We start from the raw sequence: 13,323 nt of genomic DNA, 5'->3' as shown, positions 1-13,323 counted from the left end.
AAATTAGGCAAAAAAATTAGGGATTTTTTGACCCATGAAGCTAAGAGTTGTAACATTTGCCTGAGAAAGTCCTGATAAGTGCCTTGTGGCAGAAGGCAAGAAGAAGCTGTCCTGATCATAAACTGCACCCTAAATTGTTCCTGTTACATCTCAGTTGTTCCTGCTTCCTAGTCTTACCATATATCTTCCCTAATAAACCACTTAACTATATAAGTACAGCCCATGAGTTCTGTGAGACATTTCAGTTAATTACTGAACCCACAACCCAGATGAAGGGTACTGAAGAGAGGGGGAGTAATTGATGTCAGAGAGGATGGAGTGGTACAGCAGTTTGGAAAAGTTGGACATTTGGGACCTCTTCAACCTCCACCTCATGGGAAGCAGCTTTGTGTTAACTTTATAAAAGAAATTATTCATTTAGAAATGTCACTGGTCCAGGACCCATAGAATATAGGATAAAAGAAAAGGTAAGAATCAAAAAAAAAAAAAATAGGCAAAGAACATAGGCAGGGACAAGACTATGAAGGATCAAGGGAAGGACTATCTAGTTTAGTCTGTCTCCATCTTTACTCTGCTTATCTACTTATTGTTTTGTAGTCTTCAAATTTAACAGCTTAAGAGTGAAAACCACAGAAGAAAGTAGTGTTCCCTTTTCTATCATTACTGTAATTAAGGTTGTTGTTGTTGTTATTAGGTTCCATCGAGTCATCTCTGACTCATAACGACCCTATGCACAGCAGAACGAAACACTGCCCGGTCCTGAGCCATCTCCATGATCCTTGTTATACTTGAGCCAATCCCCACAGCCACTGTGTCAATCCATCTCATTAAGGGCCTTCCCCTCTTTCTTTGACCCTCCACCATACAAAGCATGACATCCTTCTCCAGGGAATGGTCCCTTCTGACAACATGACCAAAGTAGGTGAGACAAAGTCTGGCTATTCTCACTTCCAAGGAGCATTCCGGCTGCACTTCCTCCAGGACAGATTTTTTAGACCTTTTAGCATTCTTCACCAGCACCACAACTCAAAAGCATCGATTCTTCTTTGGTCCTCCTTATTGATTGTCCAGCTCTCTGTACATGCCCATGAGGCAATTGAAAGTACCATGGCTTGTGTAAAGCACACTTTAGTCCTCAAGGAGACATCTTGACTATTCACCACTTGAAAGAGTTCCTTTGTAGCCGATTTGCCCAATGCTATATATCATGTAATGTCCTAATTACTGCTTCTATTGGCTTCAATTGTAGAACCAAGCAATGTGAAATCTTTGACAACATCAATATTTTCTCCAATTATCTTGTTACTGCTTATATGTCCAGTTGTGAGAATTTTTGTATTCTTTATATTGGGATGTAAACCATACTGCAGACTGTATTCTTCAGTCTTCATCAATAAATTCTTCAAGTCATCCTCACTTTCAGCAAGCAAAGTTATGTCATCTGCATAATTCAGGTTGTTAATGATTCTTCCTCTAATCTTGATGTCGTGTTCTTCTTTTTATAGTCCAGCTTCTCTGATTATTTGTTTAGCATACAGATTGAATAAGTATGGTGAAAGGATACAACCCTAACACACCCCCTACTTGATTTTAAACCATGCAGTGTCCTCTTGTTCTGTTTGAATGACAACCTGCTGGTCTATGCACAGGTTCTCCATAACTACAATCAAGTGTTCTGGAATTCCCATTCTTCACAATGTTACTCACAATTGGTTATGAGCCACACAATCAAATGCTTTTGCATAATCAATAAAACACAGGTAAACATCTTTCTGGTATTTTTTGCTTTGAGCCAAGATCCATCTGACATCACCAATGATAGCCTTTGTTCCACATCTTCTTCTGAATCCAGCTTGCACTTCTGGAAGTTCTCTATAAATATACTGCTGCAACTGTTTTTCAAAGATCTTCAGTAAGATTTTACTTATGTGAGATATTAATGATATTGTTCGATAATTTCCACATTCTGTGGGATCATCTTTCTTTGGAATTGGTACAAATATGGATCTCTTCTAGTCAGTTGGCCAGATATCTGTCTTCCAAATCTCTTGGCATAACCCCGTGAGTAGTGCCTCCAGTGGGACATCCATATGTTGAAACATCTCAGTGGGTATTCTGTCAATTCCTGGAGTCTTGTTCTTCACCAATTCCTTCAGTACAGCTTCTACTTCTCCTTCAGTACTGTTGGTTCTTGGTCATATGCCACCTCCTGAAATGGTACAGTGACTATGTAGTCCTTCCATCTTCTTTTGATGCTTCCTGCACCATTCAATATATTGCCCATAGAATCTGTCAGTATTGCAACTTGAGGCTTAAATTTCCTCATCAGTTCTTTTAGCTTGAGAAATGCTGTGTGTTCTTTCCTTTTTGCTTTCCAACTCCATGTCTTTGCACATTTCACTATAATAATTGGCTTTGTCTTCTTGCACTGCTCTTAGAAATCTTCGGTTTTGCTCTTTTATCTCGTCATTTCTTCCATTTGTTTTAGCAACTCTCCATTCAAGGGCAAGTTTAAGAGTCTCTTTTGACATCCATTTTGGTGCTTTCTCCCCTTCTTGTCTTTTTAATGACCTTTTGCTTTCTTCATGGGTGATGTTCTTAATGTCTCCCACAGTTTCTCTGTTTTTCAGTCATTGATGTTCAATGCATCAAATCTATTCTCTAAATGGTCTCTAAATTCAGGAGGAATATAATCAAGGTCATATTTTGGCTCTCATGGACTGGTTTTGAAGTTGTCTTCAACTTCAACTTGAACTTGCAAATGAGCTGTTGATGATCTGTTCCACAATCAGCTCCTGGCCTTGTTTTGGCTTGCCACACATGTAGTCCATCTGATTCCTGTGTACTCCATCTGGCAAAGTCCGTATGTATAGCTGCCATTTGTGTTGTTGAGAAAAGATATTTGCAATGAATAAGTCATTAGTCTTGGTATATTCTATCATGTGATCTCCAGAATTATTTCTATCTCCAAGGCCATATTTTCCAGCTCACAGAGATTCTTCTTTGTTTCCAACTTTTGCATTCCAGTCACCAGTGATAATCAGCACATCTTGATTGAATGTTTGGTCAATTTCGTACTGCTGAAATTAGTAGAAATCTTCAATTTCCCAACCTTTGGTGTTTGGTGTATAAACTTGAATAATAGTAGTATTAACTGGCTTTCCTTGTAGACTTATAGATATTATTCTATCATCAACAGCATTGTTCTTCAGGATAGATCTTGAAACATTCTTTGTGATGATGAATGCTACACCATTCTTCTTCAATTTATCATTTCCGGTATAGTAAATCATATAAATGTCCAAAACAAGTCCATTTCAGCTCACTAATGCCTAGGATATCAATCTCTATGTGTTCCATTTAGTTTTTGACAACTTCCAAATTTCCTGGATTCATACTTTGTACATTCCATGTTCCGATTATCAATGGATGTTTGCAGCTGTTTCTCCTCTTATTGTGTTGTGCCACTTCAGCAAATTGGGGCCCCAAAAGCTCTAATTTATCCATATCATTAAGGTAGGCTCTACTCTGATGAGGCAGCTCATTCCCAATCATATTTTAAGTGCCTTCCAACCTAAGGGGCTCATCTTCTGGCACTGTATCAGATGGTGTTTTGGGGCTATTCATAAAAATTTCCAATAATATATCAGATAGTTTTTCACTACTATTCATAAGGTTTTCCTGGCCAGTTCTTTGAGAAGCGGATGGCCTCTTCCTTCTTCAGAGTCTATCTCAGTCTGAAAGCTCCGCTGAAACTGATCCACCATTAGCACCCCTGCTGGCACAGGCTCTAGCCACACAGCAACACATAAGCTACCACAGTACAATAAACCAACAGACATGTTCATCTCCCTTAGCTGTTCCAACCACTCCACTCTCTTCCTGGGATACCCCATACCTGTTCCTGCTGGCCCTGTCTGCCACTGTGACCTGTTCCCTGGGGGCTGATCCTGCCCACCTTACCTGTTCTGGCTGCTGGCCCTGTTTTTCTGAGGGTTACTTAAATGACATAATTTGTCAACGTCTAAGGTATATAATTTTAATTTTAAAAGGACAAATGAAGTACAATAGATTATTAAATATTTATAGATACTCCCCAATGCCAAAGATGAGTTTAATATTTCAACTTGTTTCTTGATTATTTTGGGTCCTTGGGTGGCATAAGGGCTTTCATTCCAATACTAACCCAACGGTTTGTGGTTCAAACCCACCCAGCAGTGCTATGGAAGAAAGGCCTGGTATTCTGCTTCATTAAATATTGAATCCAAGAAAAGTCTATGGAGAAGTGCTCAGTAACACATGAGGTCCCATAATTCTGAATTAACTCGATGCCAAAGGGTTCGGTTATGGCAAAGGGCTGGCCATTATTGTATACTATTAAACAGTATTAGTATTGGTCATCTTTCTGTGAATAGTTTTTTTTAATAAGTTATATTGCTTAATTTATTAATTTCAGGATTTTCCTTATAAATTACATAATATATTGGAACAGCAATTCAGAAAGTTGGGAAGGTAAATGTTATACCATATTTAAAATAATTCTAAACTGTATTTTAAGATTATTTAAAAGTCAAATTTTATTTCAAATACTGAGCTTTTTTTTTTCTTTCTCTTGTCCTTAAAAACTAAAAATTGATCCTTGAAAATTCTATATCATTGTTGGAATTAGTAATAGTTTAGGGTTTAAGATGCATTTTATTACTTTAACAATTTTATAAATGGTTTATAGCCAGTCAAAACATATACTTATCCTCAACAAAGCACTTAATCCATTATACTTCACTGTAATCTATGTCTATTGTTCTTCTTTTTCAACCACCAACAAATTTCAATAATTTTGACTATTGTAGAAATGTAATAAAAATGAAGAAGTTGCAGACAGTGAAGCAGCATCTAAGTTTTTTAAGCATAATTTTCTTTTCCCATATGCTTAAAGAATTTTTAATATTCAGTATATAATTGAGTATTATTTAATTGTAATTAAATTCCACCATTTGTCTGTCAGTTTGTCAGGTGGCTTCCATGTTTCTATGATACTAGAAGCTGTTGTTGTTGTTGTTAGGTGCCATCTAGTCAGCTCCAACTCATAGCAACACTACCTAAAACAGAATGAAACACTGTCTGGTCATATGCCAGGATCATTATACTTGCTACACCTGAGCCCTTTATTGCAGCCACTGTGTCAGTCTGTCTTTTTGAAGGCCTTCCCCTTGATCTTTGACCTTCCATTTTACCAAGCATGATATGCTTCTCCAATGTGTGTGCCCTTCTGACAACATGATCAAATTAGGTGAGAAATCTGGCCATTCTCATTTCCAAGGAACATTCTGGCTGTACTTCTTCTAGGACAGATTTGTTCATTCTTCTTGAAGTCCATGGTACTTTCAGTATTCTTTGCCAACACTACAACTCAAAAGCATCAACTCTTCTATTGTCTTCCTTATTCATTGTCCAGCTCTCAACTACATATGAGGTGATTGAAAATGCCATGGCTTGGGTTAGGCACACTGTGGTGGTTAAGTTTGTGTGTTAACTTGGTTGGGCCTGGTTGAGTGGCTGGGCAGCTGGTGATAGTTATTCCCCATGATGAGACTGGCAATCAACTCTATGGTGGGACTGACCACAAGTAGCTGAGTAGGTGCTTTAGGGATGTGGTCTGCTTTCCATATATAAGAAACAGCTTTGGGAATGGTCTCTAGTTTATGGCACACTTAAACCCTGCATGTAGCAGAGTCATTGTTCAGCAGCCTGCCATGCTCTGTTGACCTTGAGACTTTCAATGGACTTGAATGAATGGCCTGTCATGTGGTTTGTCAACCTTGGGCTTGTCAGCCTCAGCAGCCAGCAGCTGTCTGAGTGAAGAAAAGCTTCTAGCTTCAGGAGCAGGATGCTGAGCTGAAGTCCAAGGCTGAGAGCCTTTCACCCAGCCCCTAGAGCCTGGCACTTTGAACTCAGACTAAAAGTCTCCAAACTGTAAGAGAATAAGCTTCTTTTTGTTCAAGCCATCCCATTTGTGGTATATTCTTGTCAGAGTAGCACTAGATAACCAGAACACACATCTTAGTCTTCAAAGAGATATATTCAGTCTTCAGTACTTGAAAGAGGTCTTTTGCAGCATATTTGCTAAGTGCAATATGTCATCTGATGTCTTGACTGCTGCTTCCATGGGTGTTGATTGTGGAACGAAATAATGTGAAACCTTTGACAACTTCAATCTTCTCTCCATTTACTGTGATGCTGCTTGGTCCAATTGTGAGGATTTTTGTTTTCTTTAATGGTGAGATGTAATCCATACTGCAATCTTTAGTCTTTAATCTTCATCAGTAAGTCCTTCAAGTCATCCTCACTTTCAGCAAGGAAAGTTGTGTCCTTGCATATTGCAGGTTGTTAATGAGTCTTCCTCAAATCCTGATGCCATGTTCTTCTTCATATAGTCCAGCTTCTCGGATTATTTGCTCAGCATACAGATTGAATAAGTATAGTGAAATGATACAACCTTGATGGACCTCCTTCCTGATTTTAAACCATGTAGTATCCTCTTGTTCTGTTTGAACGACAGCCTCCTGGTCCATGTATAGGTTCCTCCTGAGTACAATTAAGTGTTCTGGAATTCCCATTCTTCTCAATGTTGTCTGTTTGTTGTTCTGATGCACACAATTGAGTGCACTTGCATAGTTCATAAAACACAAGTAAACATCTTTCTGGCATTCTTTGCTTTCAGCCAAGATTCATCTGACATCACCAATGTTATCTCTTGTTCCACATCCTCTTCTGAATCCAGCTTGCATTTATGGAAGTTCTCTGGTAGCATAGTGCCTAAGGCACTTGACTGTTAACAGAAGGTTGGAGGTTTAAGCCCACCAGCCACTCCTTGGAAGGAAGGTTGGGCAATCTAATTCCGTAGTGATACTGCCTCAGAAACCCAAGGAGGGGTCGTTATGAGTAGGGTCCAACTCGATGGCACACAACAACAACAACAAGCAAAATATTACTTGCATGTGATATTAATGATATTGTTGGATAATTTCCACATTCTGTAGGATCACCTTTCTTTGGAATATAGACCTCTTTCAGTCAGTTGTCCAGGTATCTGTCTGCCAAATTTCTTGGCATAGATGAGTGAGTACCTTAAGTATGGCATACATTTATTGAAACATCTCAACAGGAATCATCAATTCCTGGAGCCTTGTTCTTTTCCAATTCCTTCAGTGCAGCTTTGACTTCTTCCTTCAATACCATTGGTTCTTTATTATATGTCACCTCTTGAATTAGATGAACATCAACCAATTATTTTTGGTACATTGACTCTGTGTATTCTTTCTTCTTCTTTTGGTGTTTCCTGCATCATTTAATATTTTTGCTCATAGAATATTTCAATATTGCAACTCAAGATTTGAATTTTTTCTTCAGTCTTTCAGCTTGAGAAATGCCAAGTGTGTTGTTCCCTTTTGTTTTTCTAACTCCAGGTCTTTGCATATTTCATTGTAATAATTGACTTTGTCTTCTAGATCTGCTCTTTGAAATCTCCTGTTCAGCTCTTTCATCTTGTCATTCCTCCTATTTGCATTAGCTACTCTCCATTCAAGAGCAAGATTCAGAGTTTCTTCTGATATCCATTTTATCTTTTTCTTCCTTTCTTATCTTTTTAATGAACTTTTGCTTTCTTCTTGGATGATGTTCTTGACATCATCACACAATTTGTCTGATTTTTGGTCACTAGTGTTCAATGTATCAAATCTGTTATTTTGATGGTCTCTAAATTCAGAAAGGATATAATAGAGGTCATTTTATGGCTCTCATGGACTTGTTTTAATTGTCTTCAACTTGAACTTGCAAATGAACTGGTGATGGTCTTTTCCACAGTCAGCTTCTGGCCTTCTTTGGCAGAAGATATTGAGCTTCTCCACAGCCTCTTACAGATGTAGTTGATCTGATACCTGTGTATGCCATCTGCTGAAGTCCACTTGTATAGCTGCCATTTATTCTGCTGCAAAATGGTTTTTGCAGTGAATAAGTTGTTGGTTTTTCAAAATTCTGTCATGAGATCTCCAGCATTATTTCTATTACCAAGGCCATATTTTCCAACTACTGGTGATTGTTCTCTGTTTTCAACTTTTGTATTACAATCACCAGTGATAATAAATACATCTTGATTGCATGTTTGGTCAATATCAGACTGCAGAAATTGGTAGAAATCTTCAATTTCCTCATTTTTGGCTTTGGAGTTTGGTGAATAAATTTGAATAATAGTAGTATTAACTGGTCTTCCTTGCAGGCATATGGATATTATCCTATCACTGACATCATTGTACTTCAAGATAGATGTTGAAACATTTTTGTTGACAACGAATGTCATGCCATTCCTCTTCAATATGTCATTCTCAGCATAGTAGATCATATGGTTTTCTGATTAAAAATGTCCAAAACCAGTCCATTTCAGCTCACTAATACCTGGGGTATCAATCTTTATACATTCCATTTCATTTTTGGCAGCTTCCAGTTTTCCTAGAATCATACTTCATAATTCTATATTATGATTATTAATGTATATTTGCAGCTGTTTCTTTTCATTTTGAGTCAAGCCACATCAGCAAATCGAGGTCCCCAAAACTCCATTAATTCCACATCCCTCAATCCTACTCTCAGAAGGCAGCTCTTCCTCAGTCATATTTTGTGTGTTTTGACGTGAAGAACTCATTTTCTGACACTATCTTGTACAATGTTTCATGGATATTCATGAAGTTTTCAAGTAATATATCAGACTGTGTTTCATTGCTATTCATAAGGTTTTCACTGACCAATTCTTTAAGAAGTGGATGACCACTTCCTTCTTCCTACTCTGTATCAGTCTGGAAGTGCCACTGAAACCCATCCACCATGAGTTACTCTGCTGATATTTAAAATACCAGAGGCATAGCCTTCAGCTTCACAGCAACACACAAGCCAACACAGTGTGACAAACTGCTAGACGAGTGGTGACATACTAGTAGCTATGCTGCTGGTATTTCAATTGCCAACAGTGTCACCCATGTTGGATAGGTTTCAGTAGAACTTCTAGTCTACAACAGACTAGGATGAAGGGCCTGGGGATCTACATCTAAAAAAAACAGCCAGTGACAATGTTATGAGTAGCTCTGTACATTGTCTGACAGAGTGCCAGAAGATGAGCCCCTCAGGGTGAAAAGCACTCAGAATACAAAGTAAAGTTGACTTTAATCATGTGGATGGAGTAGAACTTCCAGAACCTTTATTTGTTGATGTGATGTGACTCAAAATGTGAAGAAAGAGCTGCAAATATCTTTTAGTGATTAGAACATGTATTCAGAACAGTGTATTCTAGGTAAAGTGGATATTGTCACAAATGAAATGGAACGCAAAAAAGCTCAATAATCTAGGTATTTGTTGTTGTTGTTATGTGCCGTCAAGGTATTAGTGAGTTGAAATATACTAATACTGGCCATTTTTAATCGGACAATCATATGTTCTACTATGGCAGCAATGACAGCTCAAAGAGGAATGGAATCATATTTATCGTCAAAAAGAACATTTCACAATCTATCTTGAAATACAGTGCTGTGGGTGATAGGATAATATCTATGCACCTATGAGGAAGACCAGTTAATATGACTATTATTCAACTTTATGCATGTATCAAGATGAAAAAATTGAAGATTTTACCAGCTTCTGTAGTCTGAAATTGATCAAATATGCAATCAACATGCACTGATAATTACTGATGATTATAATGTAAAAATGAGCTCTGGTAGCATAGTGCCTAAGGCACTTGACTGCTAACCAGAAGGCTGGCAGTTCAAACCTACCAGCCACTCCTCAGAAGGAAGAAGGGGCAATCGACTTCCGTAGTGATACTGCCTCGGAAACCTAAGGAGGGGTCGCTATGAGTCAGATGATAACTTTTAAACTTATCTTCATTATTTCAAATACTGGTATTGGTGAGGCTAGGAGCAACTCCACTATGTACAGTAAACTTTCTGTATCAATACAGGAAAGAGAAAAATAGATGGAACCACCTACTCTATAGGAGCTCTGGTAGCATAGTGCCTAAGGCACTTGACTGCTAACCAGAAGGCTGGCAGTTCAAACCCACCAGCCACTCCTCGGAAGCAAGATAGGGCAATCTACTTCTGTAGTGATACTGTCTCGGAAACCCAAGGAGGGGCCGGTTTGAGTTGGATCTGACTTGATGGCCCATCACAACAACAATAACGCAACTCTTTTTAGCAGTCATATGTCCCAAACATCTAACATGCCTGCCATGTATTGAATTGTTTCCCAAAAAAATATGTAGCAGTTTGGCTGGGCCATGATTCTCAGTAGTTTGACTGTTATGTACTGATAAAATCTGGTAGTTATTTAATGATGCAATCATCCCCATGATGTGATCTTATATTATCAGGTGTGATGGGATGTAAGGGGATTAGGGTGGGATGCAAATCCCTTACTCTAGTCACAGCCCTGATCTCATGTGAGGAAAGTTTCTCGGGGTGGGCCCTGCACCATTTTTTATCTTACAAGAGATACAAGGGGAGAGAAAGAAGCAGGGATGTTGGCACCATGAAAGATGACCTGGAAGCTGAACACATACTTCGGACTCAGGGTCCATGTGCTGTGAACCTCCTATATGTAGGGGAGAATTGATGCCAAGACACATGGACATCTCAAAGAAAGCCGGAGCCACAGATGCTGAATAGAGACAAGGATCTTCCTCCAGAGATGACACAGAAAGAAAGCCTTTCCATAGAGACAAAAAAAAAAAAAAAAAACCTCACTGTCATGGAGTCAATTCTGACTCATAACCCCCATTGCATTTCCAAGGTTGTAAATCTTCACAGAAGTAGATTGACTGATCTTCCTTTCAAGAGTAACTGGTGGGTTTGAACCACCAACCTTCTTGTGAGCAGTCAAATGCTTTAGGCTCTATACCATCAGAGATCCTTTCCCCTAGAGATGGCACTCTGAATTTAGATTTCTAGCCCTCTAAATGGTGACAAAATAAATGTTTGTTAAAGCCACCCACTTGTGTTATTTCTGTTATAGCAACACTAAAAACAATGCCTTTCTGCTATTCTAGCCTAAGTCAATATTATTAGTACAATGCAAATCTTCTGTTAAAATCTTAAGTGACTAACCATTTCTCTTTTCAACACCAGTGTCTTTAAAAAGGCCTATTTGTTGTTGCTGTTGTTATGTGCCGTTGAGTTGGCCTCGACTCACAGCGACCCCTCCTTGGGTTGCTGAGGCTGTATCACTACAGAAGTACCTTGACTAACCTTCCTTCCAAGGAGTGGCCGGTGGATTTGAACTGTCAGCCTTCTGGTTAGCAGTCAAGTGCCTTAGGCGCTATGCTATCAGAACTCCTAATAAGTGCTTAATTGAACTTCTGCCTCTTTTCTACTTTATTTGCCTTACCAACCCCCCATGCTGTTTTTTATTTGTTTCAAATCTTCAAATGTTCCCTGTTTCCTGGTACTTCAGGGTCATTGTATCTTCTGCCTACTATACCCTCTGCCTCCATCCCCTAGTGCCGTTTATAAACATATTTCAGAATTCAGCTCAAAGTCAATTATTCTAGACAATTATTCTTGCAACACTAGCATATGCTCATAGAATATCATGAGCGTTTCCATAGATGTTTATCACAGTTTTCAGTTATAACAATTTGGGTGACAGTTTGATTAATGTCCCTCTCTCCCATTATACTTTGAATAAATTATTACGTATCTGTTTTTGCTCAATCATGTACCCTCACTGCCTAGCAAAGTATCTAGCATAGAGTTAAGTACTCAATAGCCATTCATTAATTGGATGTTTAATTAAATAGCAAAACATATACATTTAATCTTTTCAAGGTACTTTATTTTCAGTTGTAACGACATTAGATATCATCTATGTCATACCAACTTGTTGGTCACTACCTGCACCAGAGTTGTTACATCAATGCAGAGCCTACAAATCCTGGCTGATAAAAGCACAAATACCTTTAAAAAGGCTACCTGTTAAAACTTCTTTCCCCCACGTACAAGCTTTACATCTATAAACTCTCTGTTTTTATCAAGGTGATTTACTCTATCTCCCAAAGGCATCGCACATTCTTGTACATCAGCATGCCTATAAAGTCCTTCTCATCTCTTTGCTTATCTAATTCATAACTATGCCTCAAAGCCCTGCTCAGGTTATTCAGCTCTGCAAAGCCTTCCCTAAGGAGAATGTTAATTGCCATCTACTATTTGTTTTTATATATCTCATTGGGAATTTTTGGTTTACTTTTGCATATCTTTAATGTCTTCCACAATTAGATTTTAAAGTACCATATAAGCAAAAGTCATGTCTTATATGAATTCATATTGCCAATAATGTCTCTCAAAATATGGATTGATTGGTTGAAATTAAGGGATTAAAAATAGCATCTTGGCACAAAAGAAAGTTCAATGGTTTATGTAATAGCATAGTGCTGACTTCAAAAACACTATCAAATTAGGATTTCAGAAAATTTCAGTTTTTCTAATTGATAATCATTAAGCATTCTTATGCAAAGATTAAAATGATTTTTCAAAGATTAATCTACTAATCTAGTGATAATAAGGATTTATTCAGTAATTTAACAAATAAATCCACTGAGTTCCAGGCAAAGAATTAATGACAAAGATGTAATAGTTTATAGTATAATGTCTGCTACCAAAAAAAAAAAAAAAAAAAAACCAAACCCATAGTCATGGAGTTCTCATAAATGATCCAATGAGACAGAACAGAACAGCCTGATTGGGTTTCTGAAGTTATAATCTTTATGGACCACTACTTGCCTGGCAGTTTGTCATACTGTGGTGGCTTGAGTGTCATTGTGAAGCTGGAGGCTATGCCACCAGTATTTCAAATACCAGCAGGATCACCCATTGTGGACAGGTTTCAGTGGAGCTTCCAGACTAAGACAGACTGGGAGGAACGACAGGACCTTATATGATACTTAAAAAAATAGCCAGTGAAAACCTTATGAATGTCAGTGAAACACTGTCTAATACACTACAAATAGCCCTGAAATGCTGTCTGTTATAGTGTCAGAAAATGAGCCCCATATGTTGGAAGGCATTCAAAACACAACTGGGGAAGAGCTGCCCACTCAAAGTAAAGTTTACGTTAATGATGTAAAAGGAATAAAACTTTTAGGACTCTTATTTGCTAGTGGGGCACAACTCAAAATGGGAAGAAACAGTTGCAAATATGCATTAATAATTGGAGCATTGTTGCTGTTGTTGATAAGTGCCGTCGAGTCATTTCCGACTCATAGCGACCCCATGCACAGCAGAA

Source organism: Orycteropus afer, unplaced genomic scaffold, assembly GCF_000298275.1.
Source record: "Orycteropus afer afer isolate SDZICR_OR568_19922 unplaced genomic scaffold, OryAfe1.0 scaffold00349, whole genome shotgun sequence".
NCBI lineage: Eukaryota > Metazoa > Chordata > Mammalia > Tubulidentata > Orycteropodidae > Orycteropus > Orycteropus afer.
The sequence above is the reverse complement of the archived record's forward strand: the minus strand, read 5'-3'. Positions refer to the sequence as shown.